Source organism: Arvicanthis niloticus, chromosome 13, assembly GCF_011762505.2.
Source record: "Arvicanthis niloticus isolate mArvNil1 chromosome 13, mArvNil1.pat.X, whole genome shotgun sequence".
Lineage (NCBI taxonomy): Eukaryota > Metazoa > Chordata > Mammalia > Rodentia > Muridae > Arvicanthis > Arvicanthis niloticus.
In genome coordinates, this window is record NC_047670.1 from 73,373,568 (window position 1) to 73,393,210 (window position 19,643).

Consider the following 19,643-nt stretch of genomic DNA (forward strand, 5'->3'; position numbering starts at 1 on the left):
CACCAGAAGAGGGCATCTGAGCTCATTACAGGTGTTTGTGAGCCACCATGTGATTGCTGGGAATTGAACTCAGGGGCTCTGGAAGAGCAGTCAGTGCCTTTAACCACTGAGCTATCTCTCCAGCCCTAAAACAGTGTCTTGCTATGTATCCTAGGATGGGTTAGAACTCACAATCCTTCTGCCTCAGGCTCCTGAGTGCTGCAGTTACAGTGTGTGTTACTGCACATGGCCCGATACTTTATATATTCTTATATAAAGAACAGTGCCTAGGGGAGAGCAGTTAAGAGCACTCGCTCTTGCAGAGGACTGAGCTTGATTCCCAGCACCCACATGGTGGCTCACAACCATTCAGAACATTGGGTCTTGATCTGATGCCCTCTTCTGACCTTTGCTGGCACTAGGCACTCATGTGGTATGCACACATGCAGGCAAGACAGGCGTGAGTTAAATCAATCAAAAATATATACATGAAAAAACATTGTCCACCATGTTTAAGGTCCAGGAGTGGAGGGCTACAGTGCCCATCCAGTATGGTATAAGCCTTCAGTTTCCTAGTGATCAGGAGGCTGAGGCAGGAGGATCCAGAGTTGGAGGCCAGCCAGCAGAGAGCTAAGTGGCCAGATCTTGTTACAATAAACAAAACTAAAAACAGTGCAATGCAAAAAGAACAAGGATCCGATAAAGATATATGACGTGGCAGACACATACTGTACCACGGTCAGTTACATGATCTAGGACACGAGTGAGAAGCTTATGGAAAAACTGTGCTTTGCCTGTAGCGCCCAACTAAAACCACGCAGTTGCGGTAGTTCTGTCTCTGCGGTAGTTCAAAGCCTCTTTGCTTGAGTTCAAAGGAAGTGAACGAGAAGATGAGTAGATTGTGATTAACATTTTCAGTGGTGATTTAGTCTAAATCTCGGCCTTTGCCATGTATATTCAACTTTTTGATATTGTGCCAAGATTGTCTTCCACAAAGTTCACTATTCAGATTTTAAAAATAATCGCCAAAACAGGTCTCATGTTTAAAGAAAGTTCCTTGGCTTGAATGTGAGTTGGACATGCCCTTCCTAACATCTCTCTCCTGACCAGCCAATCGGTAAGACATTAACTCAACAGATACATCAATACTAGAGATGACCTGGCCCTGGAGAGGCTGGAGATTTCGAGTGCTGATTAAGAAGATAGGAGGTATTTAACAGAAAGATTCGACAACAGGCGTTCCTAACCACAGCCACGTAGAAAGTGTGAGGTCGTTCGCCCGCATATCCTCTCTCCTGAACCTCTCCCACCAGGCTGGGTGGCTCGGTGTCTCTGAAATAACCTTTAGGAGCAGAAGGTGGGGCCCGAAGCAAAGTTAAAGGGAGTGAGCGGCCGGATTGTTCCCGGCTAGAGAGGACGGACGTGCCTGCAGACCTGGGGCAAAAAGCTCTAGGTTCCCATTGGGAATCTTCGGCCACCTCCGGAAAGTTTCGGCTCTTTTCGTCAGTTCCCGCTCGGCTCTTCACTTAGGGGCACGCTGGCGCCCACTCCTAACCCGGCCGCTTTAGGTCGCCTTTCCCGCACGCGGACTCGAGTACGCGCCCCGCTCATCCCGCCGTTCCTTCCCGTTTGGCCCCTGACCGGCTCCTTCAACCCCTCCGTAATTCCCCGTCTCTCGTAACTCAGGCGCGCGAGCCCGGCGCGAAGGGACAGCGCCTGAGAGGAGCGGTAACCCGGCCGCGCACCCCCCCACGGCTCGGGTCTCCCGCGTGCGGCGCATCGGGGTCGCGCCGGCGCGAGCACGCGCCTTGCGCTCCGGCTGGCGGGGGCGCACGCGCGCGCGCACGCGCGGGCTCCGAGGCGGGGCGAGGGGGCGAGGGGTCGAGCGGCGCGAGTGCGGGCGGGCGAGGGTCGCTGTGGATCTGCGGGCACTCCGGCCCCAGCCGCGCCTGCGAGTCTCTGGCTGCCGCCGGGCGGACGAGGAAAGCGGGGAAGGCGGCGGTGGGGGCGGGGCGGCGTCGGGCCTTGGGCGAGCTGGGGGAGGAGCGTGGCAGCGACGGCGGCGGCTCCGGAGGACGAGGGCGAGGAGGAGGCGGAGGCTCTTCTTTCCTCATCCCAGACCCGGGAGCGTCCGGAACGCAGAGCCCGGAACTGGGGGACGCGGCGGCTGCAGGGAGCCCGGGCTAGGTGAGGCTGAGGATGTTGGGTGAAGTGGGTGGCGGGGGCGAGAGGGACCGGAGGTGGAGGGAGGGCTCGAGGAAGGGAAAAGAGGGAAGGGGCAGTTGTTGGGGGTTGGGGTACCGAGAGGAGGGGGACCCGGCGCCCTTTGGGACCTGCAGTGTTGAGAGGGCCGCGGGTTTCTGGGGTTAGTTGGGCGAGCAAAGCGCTCGGGTCCGAGTTGGGGAGTTTCCAGAGGATAGGCCGGAGAAACAATGGAGTGAGGGGGACTCTGGCGTGAGCGTGTGTGCGGTCCGAGATTTAAGAAACTACGTGCGGGATCGAAAAGAATGAAATAATGGGTCACTTGAAACGCGAAGTCCGGCGAGATGGGCATGTGTAAAGTCTTCTGCACGGTGTCCGCGGTGCTTAGGACGCAAGTGCCATCATGGGACTTAAAAGGTCGAAGGACAATTTCGGAATTTGAGAGGAAAACGGACTAGAAAAGGCAAAGAGAGGCAAAGAAACACGAGTTTGGTCTTGAATTAAAGCAGAGCCTAGGAAAGGTGCATTAGAGGGGTCTTCGTCTCCTAATTCATCCAAGACGATTGAATTTTGTTTCAGAAAGTGGGTTAGTCTTGTCCCCTTTGCTAAGGCTTGCAAGCCATTCTCCCAGTAATTTTATTATTTTTTTATAGTTCATTTTATTGTAAGGCAAAACTGTAATGTTTATTCTGGACCAGCTCAGCAGACTACTGTACATAATTTCTCCGTATTTATTGAAGCAAGAGAGAACACATTACCAGCAGTACTTTACCATGAGTGAGGTCAGCGCTACTGCGGAGTTCAAGGTGTTTGGACTGAAAAGTAATGAATAACTGGGATTAAAAAAAAAAATAATTAAGTTGTCTGTCCTTTGTTAGAATTTTTGTTTCCTACTGAGAAATGTCCCCGCTGAAAAATGTTTATAAACCATCTAATTCTGGTTTTGTGCTTGGGGAAGAGAATTTGGCATTTTGTTTTGTTTTTAGAAATTGTTCGGTGATGCTGATAACTAATCAGCTGCCTCAGTGTTCTTGCATTTTGAGTTAAGATGGTTTGGGAATGCTGTGAAAAAGTATTTCGGGGGTTCAGGGGTTATGGACTTTGTATCCCCCCCCCCTCAGTTCTCTCCTCCTTGGAGGGGTCTTAGTCTTTATCTGTAACCTAGGCTGGCTTGTGACCTATTGTGTAACTCCAGTTGGCCTTGAAGTGGAAGTTCTTTTGCCTCAGACTCCCAGCTGCTGGGATTACAGGTGTGAGCCACTAAGCTGGACTTGTATTTTCTTGATACTTTGATTTCCAGGCCAAATTTGCTACAGCACTGACTAGACGATCACTGATTCTGAAGCTATAATTATCGTTATGCATTTATAGATGTGTGCATTACAAGCTTTTCATTTGTGAGACATGAAGTTTTGCTGACTCATCTAAACTAAAATTTCGGGGCAGTCATCGGTTTATAGTTTTCAGCTGTGTTTCTGATAGCAGGCGGCATTAGGCTACCTTACAAATATCCAGAAATCATGATCTAAAATATACCTTTAAGAATTCTTACATATAACCCGATGGTGGCGGTGCATGTCTTTAATCCCAGCTCTCAGGAGGCAGAAGCAGGCAGATCTCTGTGAGTTCGAGGCCAGCCTGGTTTACAGAGTGAGTTCCAGGCAACCAGGACCATGCAGAGAAATCCTATCTTGAAAAACGACAACAAAATAAAAACAAATGAAAAAAAAAATAAAAATTAAAAAAGAAATTCTTATTATTTTAAATGATGCCTGTGTCAGTTTGTGCATTCCAGCGAAGTGCCCCAGAGGCCGGAAGCTGGGGTGGGAGTCCCTGGAGCTGGAGGTGAGTCAGTGTTGAGCCCCCTGAGGTGGGTACTAGGAATCAAACTCTGAACCTCTGCAAGAGCAGAGCACATGCTTGACCACTAGCCATTTGTCAGGTCTCTAACTGTATTTAAATTTAAAAAAATATTTTAGAGACGCTGCTATCACTCTGTAGCCCAAGCTGGCCTGTGATTAATTCTGCATCAGCCTCCAGAGTTCTGGGGTTACAGGCACATGAGGTGAGGCAGCCATGTCTGGATAAATAGTACTTCCTTATACAGGACTCAAGTGAGAAGCCAGATGCACTGCTTGGAAAGTGCGGATTGCAGGAGTGCGGTCTCCTCACTTGGGAAGTAGAGGCCTGAGGGTCAGAAGCTCAAGGGCATTCATCTTTGCCTACATAGTTTGAGGTCCTCTTGGACTTGCACTACAGGAAGCCCTCATCTCCAGATCAAAGACCTGAGAGAATATAGTGTCCTCAATGGTGAAATGTGGCTCTTGACCTTTTAGTGGGCTAGGCAAAGAAAGTGCTAAGATTGCTTTCTTCATGTATAATCTCATTTAATTAATAATCACATTTAATATAATTCTCTTTATAAATTTAAAGATTAAAAAAAAAAAAAAAAAAAAAGCCAGGCAGTCATGGCACACGCTTTTAATTCCAGCACTCGGTAGGCAGAGGCAGGCAGATCTCTGAGTTTGAGGCCAGCCTGGTCTACAGAGTGATGTTCAGGATAGCCAGGCTACATAAAAAAATCTTGTTTAGGAAAAAAAAACCCAGAAGTAAATAAATTTAGAGATTAAATAATTTGCTATGGTCACGGAATGAGTGAGTAAGGAAGCTGGATCCAGACCTTTCTCTGTTTGCATGGCCTCTTTAATTTTTCAGTCCTCCGGCTCCATCCCACCTCCTGCAGGCCAGGATTATAGGGGATTTGTGCTCCGCTGATGTGGCATGGAACCTAGGGCTTCCTGTACTCTGTCAGCTGACTGAGACTGTCCCCTGTCTCTTGTGTCTTCGCCTTTTCTTTTGAGGCAGTCTCACTGTAGCCCTTGCTGACTGGGAACTCACAGAGAGCTATCCACCTCCGACTCCTGAGCACTGGGGGTAACATGTGCCACCAGGCCAGGTCCTGCAGTCCTCTCTTATTCTTCTGACACAGCTCTGACACAGGTTTCATGCTATGGCTCACACTTGTCACCCATCTCAGCCTCCCAACTGTTGGCATTGGAGGAATGAACTGGCATATCCACCCTTTTCAAAACATTTTGAGCGAGCGAGCGAGAGAGAGAGTGAGTGTGTGTGTATGTGTGTGTATGTATGTGTATATATGTGTATATGTGTGTGTTGCTGAGTGTGTGTATGCTGGAGCTGGAGTTAGTCAGCCATGAGCTTCCTAATGTGGGAACCAAACTCCTCTGGAAGAGCTCCTAACTGCTAAGCCATACTGCTGTGAAGCAGTATGAACCAGTTGAAACTTGAGTCTTGCCTCCCCTCCCATCCTCTGTCCCTCTGGAGATGGTCTTGTAATACAGCCTAGTCTCTCCTTAGTCTTCAGCCTCAGCCTTTCAGATGTTGCGATTACAGGCATGTGAACATCTGTCTTGACGACAAACAGTGCTTTTGCTTGGACTGGTTTGTAGAGTAATTTCATCTGTAGAATCTTTGAAGAGTTTGCTGCTCCCGTGGCTTTAAAGGCTTTTAGGGTTCTGGTGATAGTGCTAAAATTAATGTCACTGAGGTTTGTCCTGTGATGACACTTTTTCTGCAGCATGTGGTACTCGTACTTAGAGGAGTCACGGCAGCCAGTTGCAGAGCCAGAACCAGTTAACTTGGGAAAACAATTGAAAACTGCTCAGTGTTCAAGGGCTCTCCAAGCACCTGTTGATCCCACAGTTGATACTGGTATTATATCTAAATATAGACAGGAAACCCAGAATGGATAGAACAGAGAAACAGCTGGGGCCTGAGGGAGGAACTGTAGGTTACTGGCCAAAACACCAGCATGATCCTTAGAGGCTGATCAGGCCACAGATGCCAGTGAGCAACAGAAGGGGAGGGGAGGGAGACTGTTTTCTTTTGTTGAGGTTTTATGCGTTCCAGGTGCTGAACAATCACTCAATATTGGTATCAGAAGAAATTTCTATGTACTATTTTTTTTTAAAAAATTGTTACCTGTAGTTTCCCATTGTAGAACCAGCGTACTGAAACTGGGAATGACAAAGCCACTGTTCTCTTGGAGCACTGTTCTCTTGACTTCTCTCTTAGAAGCACAGCTGCTTAGATCAGTCTTGCTGCTTTCAGGGGAAACTGGTAGGAAAGGCACGTGTTTGTTTTGCCTCCGGGAAGGAGGAGCCCCTTCAACACGTGACCAAAAGAGTCACGGTAGAGTAGGGCTCAGATTCCTTGGCTGTGTTCAGTTCAGCATTAGAAGGATGCCTGTCCCTTCCCTTTGTACTGAGGGCCTGACATTCTGGGTAAACCATCTGGGCTCTAGTCAGCAGAGCGTGCCTGGTCAGTCACCTTTTTGATATATTTTTGCCACAAAGGGTTAACTATTTCTTGTTTGTTTGTTTGTTTATTACTTTGGTAAAATATAAATCCAGCTCAGTCAGGTCTACACAGGGAAGGCTCTGTCTCAAACAAAACAAGCAAGTAAACAAACCACAAACTTTTACTAATTTATTAAACCAGAATCAGGTTATAGGACATTTTGACCATTTTAAATGCACAGACCGAAGCATTAGATGCTCTCATGGCTGGACACCATCATCTATCTGAACTTTTTTTTTTCCAAAATTGAAACCAGTCACTGTGTACTAATATCAACTCCTCTTTCTCTGTCTCTGCTGAGCCTCTGTTAACCATGATTCTACTGTTTGCCTCCTGTCCCTATGAGGGGAAGTAGATTGTATTCTGTAGATAATGGGGTCCTGTATTTGTCTCTCTCTCCCCTCTCTCTCTCTTTCTATTTCTCTCTCTCTCACTCTGTGTGTGTGTGTGTACATGCCTGTGTGTACTGGGGATTGAATTTAGGACCATATGCACTAAGCCATTGGATTCCTGGGTTCAAATAAGCCTCTTGCCTCATCCTCTGAGTAGCTGAGCTGAGCCCAGGTGTTCACTAGAGCATCCTGTAACACTGTTAATTTGTTTCTCCATCCTCAGTGGGCATCTAGGTTGCTTGATGCCTTTGGGCTATTATGAATAATACCTAGAGTCCTTACTTTCAGTTTTTGGTGATATTGCTGGATCAAGCAAGGTGTGGCTTGTGCCTGCAATCGAAAACTCCAGGGACTGGATCAGGAGGCTTGCCTCTAGTTCAAGGGCAGCCTGGGCTATATCACTAGACTGTCTCACAAAATACAGCTAATAACAGTGAAGAATTGTTGTGTGACCCAGGAACGTGTTTTTTTCTTTGACATCAGGTTGCTGTAGCCCAGGCAGGCCTCAGACTTAACATACAGCTTAGATGATTTTGAATTCCCGATCCTCCCGTCTGCCTCTGCTATGCAAGTGCTGGGATACAAGCACATGCCATTATGCCTGTCTCCCTCCCCCTCCCCCTCCCCCCTCCCCCTCCCCTCCCCCTCCCCTCCCCCTCCCCTCCCCCTCCCCCTCCCCCTCCCCCCTCTCCCCCTCTCCCCCTCTCCCCCCTCTCCCCCTCTCCCCCCTCTCCCCCCTCTTCCTCTCTCCCTCTCCCTCTTTCCCCCAAAGTAGAATGGAATTTAATATGTAGTCCAGGTTGGCTTTGTGTTTGTTTGGTTTGTTCTGAAACAGGGTCCTTCTGTGGAGCCCTGGTTTGCCTGGAATTCAATATGTAGACCAGACTAACCTCACTCACAGAGATCTACCTGCCTGGGATTAAAGGGGTGTGTCCTCATGTCAGCCTTCCAGGTTGGCCTTAAATTCAAGATAGCCCTCTTACTTCCTTTCCCTTCCAGATATGTATGGGTCACATGCCTTGGCTCTCCACATTTAATGTTTTGTTACTTTAAAATGGTAATTTTAGTACCTGCCTGGCTGAAGGCAGCACTCAACTCATGTATAAGGGGTGGTGCTTGCTCACTAACTTTGTCTATACTGGCTGGACCCTTGCAGTAGAAATGATTTTAAAGGAAATGTTTTGGTTTCCATTTTTCTAACAGAGAAGGAGCCGTTTATCCCTTACAGATCTTTTCATCCACATATGTAAATGTGAGTGCTTCAGAATGATGTAGCTATAAGAAAACGTCAGTAGTGTAGAACATTTTCAGTTCACTGCCTGGGTGTACTTTCTTCTTCATTTACAGAGGTTTCACCTGTATCAGTTGCTGGTTACTGTTGATATTTTATATTTAGTTGATTTATTGAAAATGATCTGACTGCCAGACATATGCTTGATTTTTGTTGTTGTTGTTTGTTTAGACTGGTCTTACTCTTTAGGCTGGTCTGGTCTCAAATTTCCTGTGTAATCAAGACCTGCCTGGAAACTTGAGCCAATCCAGACAATCCCTGTGCCTCAGTATCCTGAGATTACAGAGGTACGCACCACACCTCGATACTTCAAATATTTGTGATCGCTTGCTGGAACGCTTGAATAGAACAGAAAGTTAAATTGAAGTCATTTGATCCTGTTTCTCTGTTTTCATGGGTCTGAGTTGTCACGTAATACCAAATATAAAGGTTGAAATAGCTATAGCAAACGGTCCCTTAGGATGGTCTCACCTCCCATTTTCTGTTTTCTAAATGTCCCATGGAGGTTAATTATGCCTACATCTTGCCTATGGTTATTGGGTCTTAGAGTGACTCCGGGTTCATATGCTGTTTGCCTGGAGCTTTGTGGAAACATAGTGAGGCCATACTTAACTGTGGAGGGATCTCTGTGAAGTTCAGGTCAGCTGCTGGATAGTTGAATTGATCCTGAGCTCTTAGACATTTGAAGTTTATAAACCCTTTGTTCTTGGTTTGCTGAACAGGGAGGCTTCACCAGAGGACGGCATTTACGGTCAAGTGTTCACATGCAGCTAGTACAGTGGGGGTTGAAGCGCACTTCATTGCTGTTCACATTCTGTGGAAGCTCCAAACCTTTAAGACATTCTCAGAGTGAAGATGTAGCTTAGCTTAATATAGTAGCCAGTGTCCTGTGACAAACTTGTGGTTAGGTACAAATAGATTTGGAATGTTGGGGGGGATTTTTCACCAGTTGCAGGAGGCCTTTTTACTGATCTAGACCCTAAGTTAACATTGGATTTCTGGTAATAAGCAGTTTTTTTTTTTTTTTTTTTTTTTTTTTTTTTTTTTTTTTTTTTTTTTAAAGATTTATTTATTTGGGCTGGAGAGATGGTTCAGTGGTTAAGAGTACTGACTGCTCTTCCAGGGGTCCTGAGTTTAGTTCCCAGCAACCACATGGTGGCTCACAACCATCTGTAATGGGATCCAATGCCCTCACCTGCTATATCTGAAGACAGCTCTAGTGTACTCATATACATAAAATAAATAAATAAAATCTTTTTTAAAAAAAAGTTTAAAAAAAAAATTGCTGTCTTCAGACACACCAGAAGAGGGCTGGGAATTGAACTCAGGACCCCTGGAAGAGCAGTCAGTGGTCTTAACCTCTGAGCCATCTTTCCAGCCCTAATATGGAGTTTTAAAAAACTCCATGATTATTGGCAGTGGAGTGTATATATGTATGTGCATTCTTTTGTTTGTTTGTTTGTTTGTTTTTTCGAGACAGGGTTTTTCTGTGTAGCCCTGGCTGTCCTGGAACTCACTCTGTAGACCAGGCTGGCCTCGAACTCAGAAATTCACCTGCCTCTGCCTCCCAAGTGCTGGGACTAAAGGTGTGCGCCACCATTGCCCGGCTGTATGTGCATTCTTTAGTTAGGCTAAAGAGTGTTGGGACTAAGGAGGAGATTTAGGATAAGACCACTATATAATGTAGTGTGTGTGTGTGTGTGTGTGTGTGTGTGTGTGTGTGTGTGTGAGAGAGAGAGAGAGAGAGAGAGAGAGAGAGAGAGAGAGAGAGAGAGAGAAAGAATATTTTAAGCTTGAAAACACTGCTGATATCAGTTCCTTTGGTGTGGATAATAGTGAAAACATCAGCTTGTAAAACCTGCAGTGTCTTCTATGTTGACTGCTTGGTTCTGTTCAGTAGTAATTGGCTTGCTGCTGTTTTAAGCCTACTCTTAACTCTAGAGCACTGTTTTTCCTTGAATTATCCACTTGGTCTGTGATTATAGCTTGTCAATGTGGTTAGTACATAGCTGGTTCTTGCTGGCATACTGTTACTTAGATTCTAAGTATGCATTAGTATGTTGTACAAGTGGCTTTTCTGCTTATTCTGTGTGGTTATACCTGTACAGTAAGTTGCTTTGTAAGTCCACCTGCATATTTTTTTAATTTATTTTACGTATGTGAGTACACCGTAGCTATCTTCAGACACACCAGAAGAGGGCATTGGATCCCAACTACAGATAGTTGTGAGCCACCGTGTGGTCCTGATTTATACTTCAGTGACTAATGATGTTGAACATCTTTTAAGAAAAACTGTATGTATGTGTACATACACACTCACACACACACACACACACACACACACACACACGTGTTTGCATGAATTTATGTGCCTCGTGTGTACAGCAGTCTATGGAGAACAGAAGAAGGCACCATATCCCCTAGAACTGGAGTTACCCATAGTTATGGGCTGCCATGTGGGTGCTGGGAATTGAACCAGTGTCCTTTGGAAGGAAGAGCGTAAGTGCTCTTCAGCACTCAGACATCTAATTTTGCAGCCCACAGTTGAGTATTTCATCGTGTGTTGTTTGTGTTGTTTTTGTATCTTCTCTAGAGGAATGAATTTGACGTCTTTTGCCCATTTTTAGAATTAATTAATTAAATCCATCAATTCATTTTGAGACAGGGTCGCTATGTAACCAAGGCTGGCCTGCTGCTAGCTTTAGACACTTAACCCCCTGTTTCAGATTCCCTGTGACTGTTGAACCTCAGTGGCTAGGAACATTTACCTCTGTTGGTGCACATGGTTTGCACTCAATAAATATTAGCTGATACCACAGTTATCATTACATTTCCCGAATGTGACCTGCATTGCAGAAAATATTGCTTACTTTTTCCAAAGTAGGTGTGGCTACAGAGATTATTGTCAATTAAAGTTTTAACTGTTGGTGTTGGCATTTTGCTTTTAATTAATGCCTTGAATCCTCAGTGTCTAACTCATCCTCAGTGCATTGTTACCAGTCAGCTGTCTGGGGTCCTAATGCTTTACCCAACTAGGAATTGTGGGTAGGCAAAGAAAAGCTCTTTCTGTGCTGATAGTCCTTGAGCCCTTGGGTGCCAGTTTAGAGGCTGATGTGGTAGATCCAGAGACTGGTAGGTGTAAGTGTTGAAACTGGGGCCTGTTGCTCTAAGCTTTAGAAAACATGGCCATACAGTTTTAGGCCGGCTAGTTGAGGTGTGTTGCTCTGGGCTTTAACCACCATTGGGTGGCAGTTAATCACAAGCCTCAGCTTCCAGCAGCAGTGTGGGGCAGCTCACCTCAGCAAGGAACAGCAGATGGCTCTTGGATGAGCCTCAGGTGCCAATCCTTGGCCCTAAGTGACAGCCTTGGGTCCAGGATGTCATGATCCTCAGCTTTTGACAGTTTTACAGTCCTCATACCTAGGGTATCTGAACTCCTTGTCTCTTTAGAGTTGGCATCTCTTTGGAAGTCTTGCATTGACCTGGTCCTGTAGCTTCTCTCTTCCTTTGTCCCTTGATGTCCCTGCAGCCTCTGTTCGGTTGTCACTACTGCCAGTGTCACTGCTGCTGTCCTCAGCCTGCTACCACTTGCTGTTCCTTCTGCTGTCTTTGTTCCACGTTCAGCCTCCTCAACTGGTGATAAAGGACAAAAGTAGGCTAGAAAGGGCTGGGCGCCGTGGTGACTTTGGTCTCAGAACTCAGGGCCCCTGGCAGAGGACGCTCAAGGCCAGTATTGGCTACATCATGAATTTAAGGCTAGCTTGAGCTATATGAGACCCAATCTAAAAAAAACTTATTTTATTTTTGGACAAGAAGGCTGGTAAGGTAGACGTAGCTCAAGGGTAAAGTACTTGCCTAGTGTGTATGAGGGTCTGGCCTCTCTCCTTAGTACTAACAACCAAAAAGGGGTAGTAAGACTCTGCCTGATTTTTTTTTTTTTTTTTTTTCTTCCCTCGATGTTTATTAAAAACTGACAGAAAGAACCTGTACAAGAAATATATCAAATCAAGGGCTATAGAGAGATGCTTAGCAGTTAAAAGCACAGTTTGGTTCCTGGCACCCATGTGCAGTGTCTTAGAGTTGCCTGCAGCTCCAGCTCCAGAGGATTGCATGCCTTCTTCTGGCCTCTGTGAGCATCCGTACACACATGGGAGATACACAGACATGAATACACATAATGAAAACAAAACAAAACCCAACAAAACCAAATTGGAGTTAAAAGCATTGACTGTTCTTCCAGAGAACCTAGGTTTGAATCCCAGCACCCACATGGCAACTCCACCTGTAACTCCAGTTCCAGGGGATCTGATGTCCTCTTCTGTTCTACAGGATCTTGCATGCATGTTGGGTACATGAACCCACAACCACATAAACATAAAAATAAAAGATAATTAATTAATAAACTGTTTAAAAAACCCAAATTGCCTATCTTTTTGCAACAGTAATCTTGAGAGACTGTGTTAATCAGGAGTTCCTCTTCCTCTGCCCTGGCCACATCTTCTTCCTTTACCTCTGTCTCTCCTGTAACAGCCTCCCTTTTCTTAGATTTCACCTCTGAGTCCCCAGCCACAGGTTAGGGTATCCAGAGGCAAGCTGTCTGGAAGAGCAAATTACCTAAGCGCTGTTTCCTTGAGTACTAGGTGTTCCTTGCTCGACCGGTTCTGTCCCAGCTTGAAGGCATGTGTCCGTGCTCACTGACATCTCTTCCGTGATCATTCTAGGACCCTGTGTTCCATCTTTCCGGTCAGTGGGTGTGGGTTCATCAGCGCTTCCTCCTGTTGATGCTCCAGCTCTTGGGTCAGTCTTCCTGCCTCAGCCTCTAGAGAGCTGTGATTATAGGAATGCAGCACCAGCATCGGAGACCAGCCTTTTACTGGGCCAAATGTAACAGTAGGGAGTAACACAGGAAACTGGCTGGAGAAGTTACATGTAGAGCCAGAGAGGGTGTGTGTGTGTGTGTGTGTGTGTGTGTGTGTGTGTGTGTGAAGGGGGTTTGCATCTGTTATGGTAGACCTTCATGTAAATGAAGGACTCTATGCCAGTCACACAAGAGTCCCTGATTGGCCGGGCGGTGGTGGCGCACGCCTTTAGTCCCAGCACTTGGGAGGCAGAGGCAGGTGGATTTCTAAGTTCGAGGCCAGCCTGGTCTACAGAGTGAGTTCCAGGACAGCCAGGGCTACACAGAGAAACCCTGTCTCGGGGGAAAAAAAAAAAAGAGTAGAGTCCCTGATCCGAAGGACTTATTTTCACCAATCATGGTGCAGCTCACAAATGAAAAGCTGTATTTGCACCAGCCCCAGGCCTCCCACTGGTCTACCAAGGGAGTTGCTGCTTTTCTAGCCTGGGTGAAAATAGCCGCAGGGGTCATTTGGATCCACTGAGACCTGTGAGGCCAGCAGATGTCCAGCACCAGCTGTTTGAAGCTCTTGTGGCTGAGACAGTGCCTGGTGAAGCAGCAAGCAGCTGTGGCTGCTCTGCAGATTCCTCAAGGTAGCTATGGGGAGTTCAGAGCAGCAAGAGCAGCCTGGGTTGGTTGTCCTTCACTGAAGTCTGGTAGGGACAAGGGATTCGTCTAACAGCTCTCAGTTACAGAGCCGTTTGCAAAGGAAGAATAAACATTAAAGGTGCTTTGAATAAATTCAACATTAACTGAACTTGCAATACAAAGCTCTGAGTGTTTACCTCTCCCCAAGCATCTCAGGGGATCATCTAGTCATCTAGTTATAGCTGATGTTTAGACAGTCTTTTCTTCATTCCGTCCTTCTATGAGACAGTTGCTTTTAAATGCCTCAGAATGTCTTTGGGAAGTCGTTGGGGAAGCCCACTCTTTCCATTTAACGGTGTTAGTGATGCATTGCTCTCCCGCCCCTACTTGATGCCACGGACTGTGGGAGGCAAGCAGTCTCCCAGCTGAGCTGAGCGGCCAGCCCTGGGTTACCACTGTCTTTATGGTACTGTACGAGCTGGTCAGAGAAGACAGGAGACAGGAGGTCAAAGTCAGTGTTAACTTAGACTCTTACTCTGCATGGAGGATCTTTTGTTCAGTAAGGTCTTACTTTGTAGTCCAGTGTAGCCTCAAACCTAATCCTCCTGCCTCAGCCAGCTGAGTCTTGGGATCAGAGGAGTGCATCACTGTGCCACCTTGACTCCATGACTAATTTCTATTTTCTGACAGGGCTGTAAGTAGACTGCTCATTCTGTTATGCTGTGATTTAGAGTGGGATAGTTGTCTTAAGCAGAATATACAGAAAGCCGAACACAATTCTAAACCTGGATCCTGGAATAAGTGGTTTGGATCGTGTGTATTCAGCAACTAGGGGTTATTCAGATGCTGTGTAATGCTCTCTCTCCCTATGTTACCCAGCATTGTCCTGAGCTCTCCCTGTCCTTCTCCAGGCCTCTACCCATTTCTCAGATTTGTGTCTACAATACCATTCGATTGAATGAGTTTTTTTTAATGTGTATATATATATAATATATATTTTTATGTATCCATTTATTTTAATATAGGTTGTGTATTCCCTTTTAAAAATCATTTACTTGTTTCTTTATTATTGTCTGTTTATAGTGTGCATGCAGATGTCAGAGTGCATGCAGACATCAGAGGGCAACCTTTGAGATTTGTACCACTTTCTTCTGCCTTGTGGAGTCCAGGGATGAAACTTAGGTTTTCAGGTCTGGGTAGCAAGTGTCGTCCTTTGAGCCATCTCACACCCAACCCCTGATTTTTGTTTTGTTCTTCTGAAGCAGAGTCTTGCTGGACAGCCTGGCTGGGCTGGTTCTTGCTCTGTGGCTCAGGCTGGACTCAAACTCGAGGCATTGCTCTCGCCTCATCCTCCCAGTGCTGGGGTCCTGGGTGGCACCATGCTCTTGAGGCCCCATTTCTTTGATGAGCGTCTTTGATTGCTATTTCTTTTATCATCTGTAATAAGATGCCCTTCTGTCTGTGTACTACTAGAGAGTGGAACCAGGCACAAATGGACCGCTGAGACAGTGAGAAAGCATAAAAATGTAAATGAAACCAGGCATGCTGGTACAAGTCTGTAACCCTAGAATGCAGCAGGCCGAGGCAATAACATTGTGAATTCCAGGCCAGTGTAGACTCCATAGTAAGATCCTGAGTCTAGAAAAAGGAAGGAAACAAGATAAGCCAGCAGTGAACCCATCATTCAGAACTATGCAGCAGGCTGACTAGTGACTCAGCTGAAGCCTGGTGAAGCCACAGAGAGAAAAACCTTCGGGGGAATATGAACTGGTTTCCAGTTTGAATTTATACATCCTGCAGGCGACCAGCCTCAAATGGAGATTTTACATTAGAAGCTGTTTCAGTGGGGCTGAAGAGGTAGGTAGCTCGGCAGTTAATGGCACAGGCTGCTCTTCAAGAGAAGATCCCAGCAACCACTTGGCAGCTCATAACCAGCCATAACTCCAGTTTCAGGAGATCCTGTCTTAGTTTTTGTTCTATTTGTAGAGATACCATGGCCAAGGCAACTTATAAAAGAAAGCATTTGACTGGGGGTTGCGGACAGTTTCAGAGGGTCAGTCCATGCTGTCATGGCGGGAAACATGGCAGCAGGCAGGCAGGATTGGCACTGGAGCAGTAGTTTGAGAGCTTAGAGCTTACATCTGATCCACAGGTACAAGGAAGAGAGAGACTGGGCTTGGCGTGAGGTTTTGAAACCTCAAAGCCCACCACAAACAACATACCTCCTCTAACAAAGAAAGCCTCATTTCCTAATCTTTCAGCAAGTAGTTCACCAACTAGAGGCCAACCATTCAAATATATACGCCTGGGTCATTCTCATTCAAACCACCAGAGATCAGTGCACTCCTCAGCCTTTCGTGGGCACAGGAACACTGCAGACACCAGCCAACAAACCACCCATACACATAAAAGAAAACATGAGTTAAAAAGCACAACAAGCTGCTTCAAGGTTAGGAGTGTAGCTCAGTTGTTAGAGTGCTTACACAGCTTTCTAGAGGCTTTGGATTCGACCATAACAATGCATAAGTCTAGAGTTGTGGCAACCCTGTCTAGGCTTTTCAGGGTAGAGGCTGGTGCTGAGGTCCTTCTTTGCGGTGTATTAGTTCAAGGCTATTCTAGGATGCATGAGAGCCTATCTTTAAACAAAAAGTTGTTTTAAGAGTCTAGTACCAGCCTGCTGGTGGTGGCATACGCCTTTAACCCCAGCACTCAGACTTTGCCACCCAGAGGCAGGCAGGCGTCTGAGAGTCTTGTATGCTTATTCCTAACCATGTAATATTTGTGTATTGCTTTTCCTGTTTACTAATAGTAGAGGCCCAGGAACTTGGAATATACACATAACAATAAAAAACCGTCAGCTGTGTCTGATTTCCTGATATGTTTAGCTATTAAAAAGGGGGCTGGAAAGATGGCTTAGAAGCTAAGAGCACTTGACTGCTCTCTTCCAGAGGACATGAGTTCGGTTCCCAGTTCTCAAGTCAGGCAGCCCTCAGTCAGCCACGTTGTGTGGTCATGGTGATGCACACCTTTAATCTCAGCATTAGGGAGTCAGAAGCAGGCCAGTCTGAGAGAGCCAGCTCATCCAGTGCATAGTGGTAACCTGCCTCAAACAACAGCAACAGAGGAAAAACAGACAAAACCCCAAGTCATTATGGGTTAAATAGATGTTTTTGTTTTTTCAAACGGGATTTTGTTATGAATCCTAGCTTTGGGCGCCCAGCAGTCTTCTTGCTTCAGCCTCCAAGTACTGGATTACAGGCACGCCCCCAACCTTTCTTTCCTTTTTATGAATTATACAGTATAGTGATGCAAAATCTCTTTAAATAGTTCAGTGCACAGTCTTGGATAGGGATGGAAGGAGAGAGATTAGGGGCTAAGAGCATTTGCTGCTCTGCTCTTGTAAGGACCTGGGTTTTTCCTCTAGAACACCTGTACCGGGGATCTGGTTGCTCTCCTCTGGACTCTGTATGCCTTGCATGCATGCATGTGGTGCATTTAACATGCTTTCAAAACACACACATAATAAAATAAAAATAAATCTTAAAAATAGTTTCAAATATATGTATTATTTACTATGTAAAGCATCATCATAAAACAGGATATATATTTTATTCCTTAAGATGCCTTACTAAATTATGATTATATTTTTTCTTGGTATTTGCTAAAACAAACATTTAACTGACTAGGAAAAAGTGAAGAAAGGTTAATTAAACTGCTGCTAAATAATTCAAGGTGTTTTAGTGACTTAGCAGATGAAAGCTAGCACTTTCAAAATGTCTATTTGGAAGTCTTCACACGATGGGAAAAGCAATTACTTTTCCGTAGGTACGTGTCACCTTGCCCTCTGTCTGTCTGCTGCTCTCTTCCACTATGCCTTCTGCCATTCAGTTGGAGCCAGTTAGTTTTTGTCTGAAGCAGTTTTAATTTTCCTGCAGAAGTTATGCTTAATTGTAATTGCAAACTGTACATTAAGAATTTAGAAAACTTTATGTTCATGGGTGTTTTACCTGCATGTCTGTCTGGTAACCACTTGTGTGCCTGGTGCTGTGGAGGTTAGAAGAAGGCATTGGATATACAGTATAGTGATGCAAAATCTCTTTAAATAGTTCAGTGCACAGTCTTGGATAGGGACGGAAGGAGAGAGATTAGGGGCTAAGAGCATTTGCCTGGAACTCGAGATGCAAACCAATACTGAGCCATCATATGGGTGCTGGGAATTGAACCTGAGTCTTCTGCAAGAGCAGCAGATGTTCTCGTCTTAGTTAGGATGTCTGTTGCTGTGAAGAGATACTGTGACAAAGGTAACTCTTACAAAGGACAGCATTTGATTGGGGCTTCAGGTACAGAGGTTCAGTCCATGGGAGACTGTTGAGTACATCAAGGCAGGAAACATGACAGGGTCCAGGCAAGCATGGTACTGGAAGAGGAGCTAAGAGTTCTACATCTTGTTCTGAAGGGAAACAGAAGACTGTTTTGCAGGCAGCTAGGAGAAGGGTCTCAAAGGCCACACCTCCTAATAGTGCCACTCCCCGGACCAAGCATATTCAAACCACCACATTCCACTCTGTGGCCCCCATAGGCTTGTTCAAACACATGAGTTTATGGGGGTCATACCTAGTCATGGCATAATGCAAAATACAGTTAGTCCAACTTCAAAAGTCCCTGTAGTCTCAACAATGTTAAACATCCGAAGTTCAGGGTCTCTTCTGAGATTCATCCAATCAGCTAACTGTCAAAAAGCAGATCACATACCTCTAACACCACAGGATGTACATTGGCATTCCAAAATGTCACAGTGAGGAAATACTGAACCAGAGCAAGACCAAAAGCCAGCTGGGCAGACTACAAACTCCGTGTCTGATGTCAAAGCTCTTCAGATCTCCAACTCCTTTCATCCTTGTTGACTGCTGGTGGCAGATCTGGCATTCACCAGAAGAAAACTCCCTTCTTTTTTTTTTTTTTTTTTCCTTCCAAGACAGAGTTTCTCTGTGTAACCCTGGCTGTCCTGGAACTCACTCTGTAGACCAGGCTGGCCTCAAACTCAGAAATCCTCCTGCCTCTCAAGTGCTGGGACTAAAGGTGTGCGCCACCACCGCCCGACAAAAAAACCCTTCCTTCTCCTGGGCTGCTTCCACTCCCTGTTATCAGCTGTTCTCAGGAGGTCTCCCATGGCTCTGGCATCTCTAACATCTTGGGGCCTCCAAGGCAACTTCGACCTTACAGCTTCTTGTTCCAATGTCTGGGATCCACACACGATATTCTGGGTTCCTCAAGCAGGCTTGGGTCACTTCTCCAGCTCTGCCCTCTGTAGCACTCTAGGCCCTGATTGACTCCATTCCTTTTCTGTTGTTGTTCTACATAGTCCTGGCTGTTCTGGAACTTGCTGTGTAGGCCAGGCTGGCCTCAAGCTCACAGAGATCTGCCTACAGGATCAAAGGCATGAGCACCACACTTAGCTTGTTATTATTTTTAAATTAAAAAAATTTTAAGTTTGGTTTACTAGAAAGATACCAGTATGTGTCTCTTCCTCTTCGCTGAGTGGCCTTTTAATGATTGGTTAAGGATTGTGCTTACCTTACCTGCAGGTGTGTGTGTGTTGGGATTATCTTCTAAACTGAGACTCCTTCAGAGTATGGTTAAATTTATTCTTCATGAGACCTTCTTATGACTTTTCTACACCTATGTGCAGGTTTCGGGTCAGCCAGAGACATTTAGGAGGTTTTTGTTGGGAGCCGACTTTTAGCAGAAAGCGGCTATCAGCTTTGCAGCCATCTCGAGCCACATACCCTGACGTGAGACTTGGTTTTCAACAGCCTACAACAGCTGAGCACACTCTGATAAACATCTTGTTTATCCCACATATCTTGTTTTGCTGTTTAGTGCCCCCAGCTGCACGGCGCACGTGGTATCCAAG

General features: G+C 45.9%; 1 protein-coding gene across 1 annotated transcript in view; it reads left to right on the forward strand.

The window, feature by feature from the left end:
- Positions 1-2,015: 2,015 nt before the first annotated feature.
- Spats2 (spermatogenesis associated serine rich 2) overlaps positions 2,016-19,643 on the forward strand; it is a 72,542-nt gene continuing 54,914 nt past the window's right edge. Inside the window, exon 1 of the mRNA XM_034517375.2 lies at positions 2,016-2,166. The gene's annotated coding sequence lies outside the window, so the exon portion shown is untranslated. The remainder of the gene's footprint in view (positions 2,167-19,643) is intronic.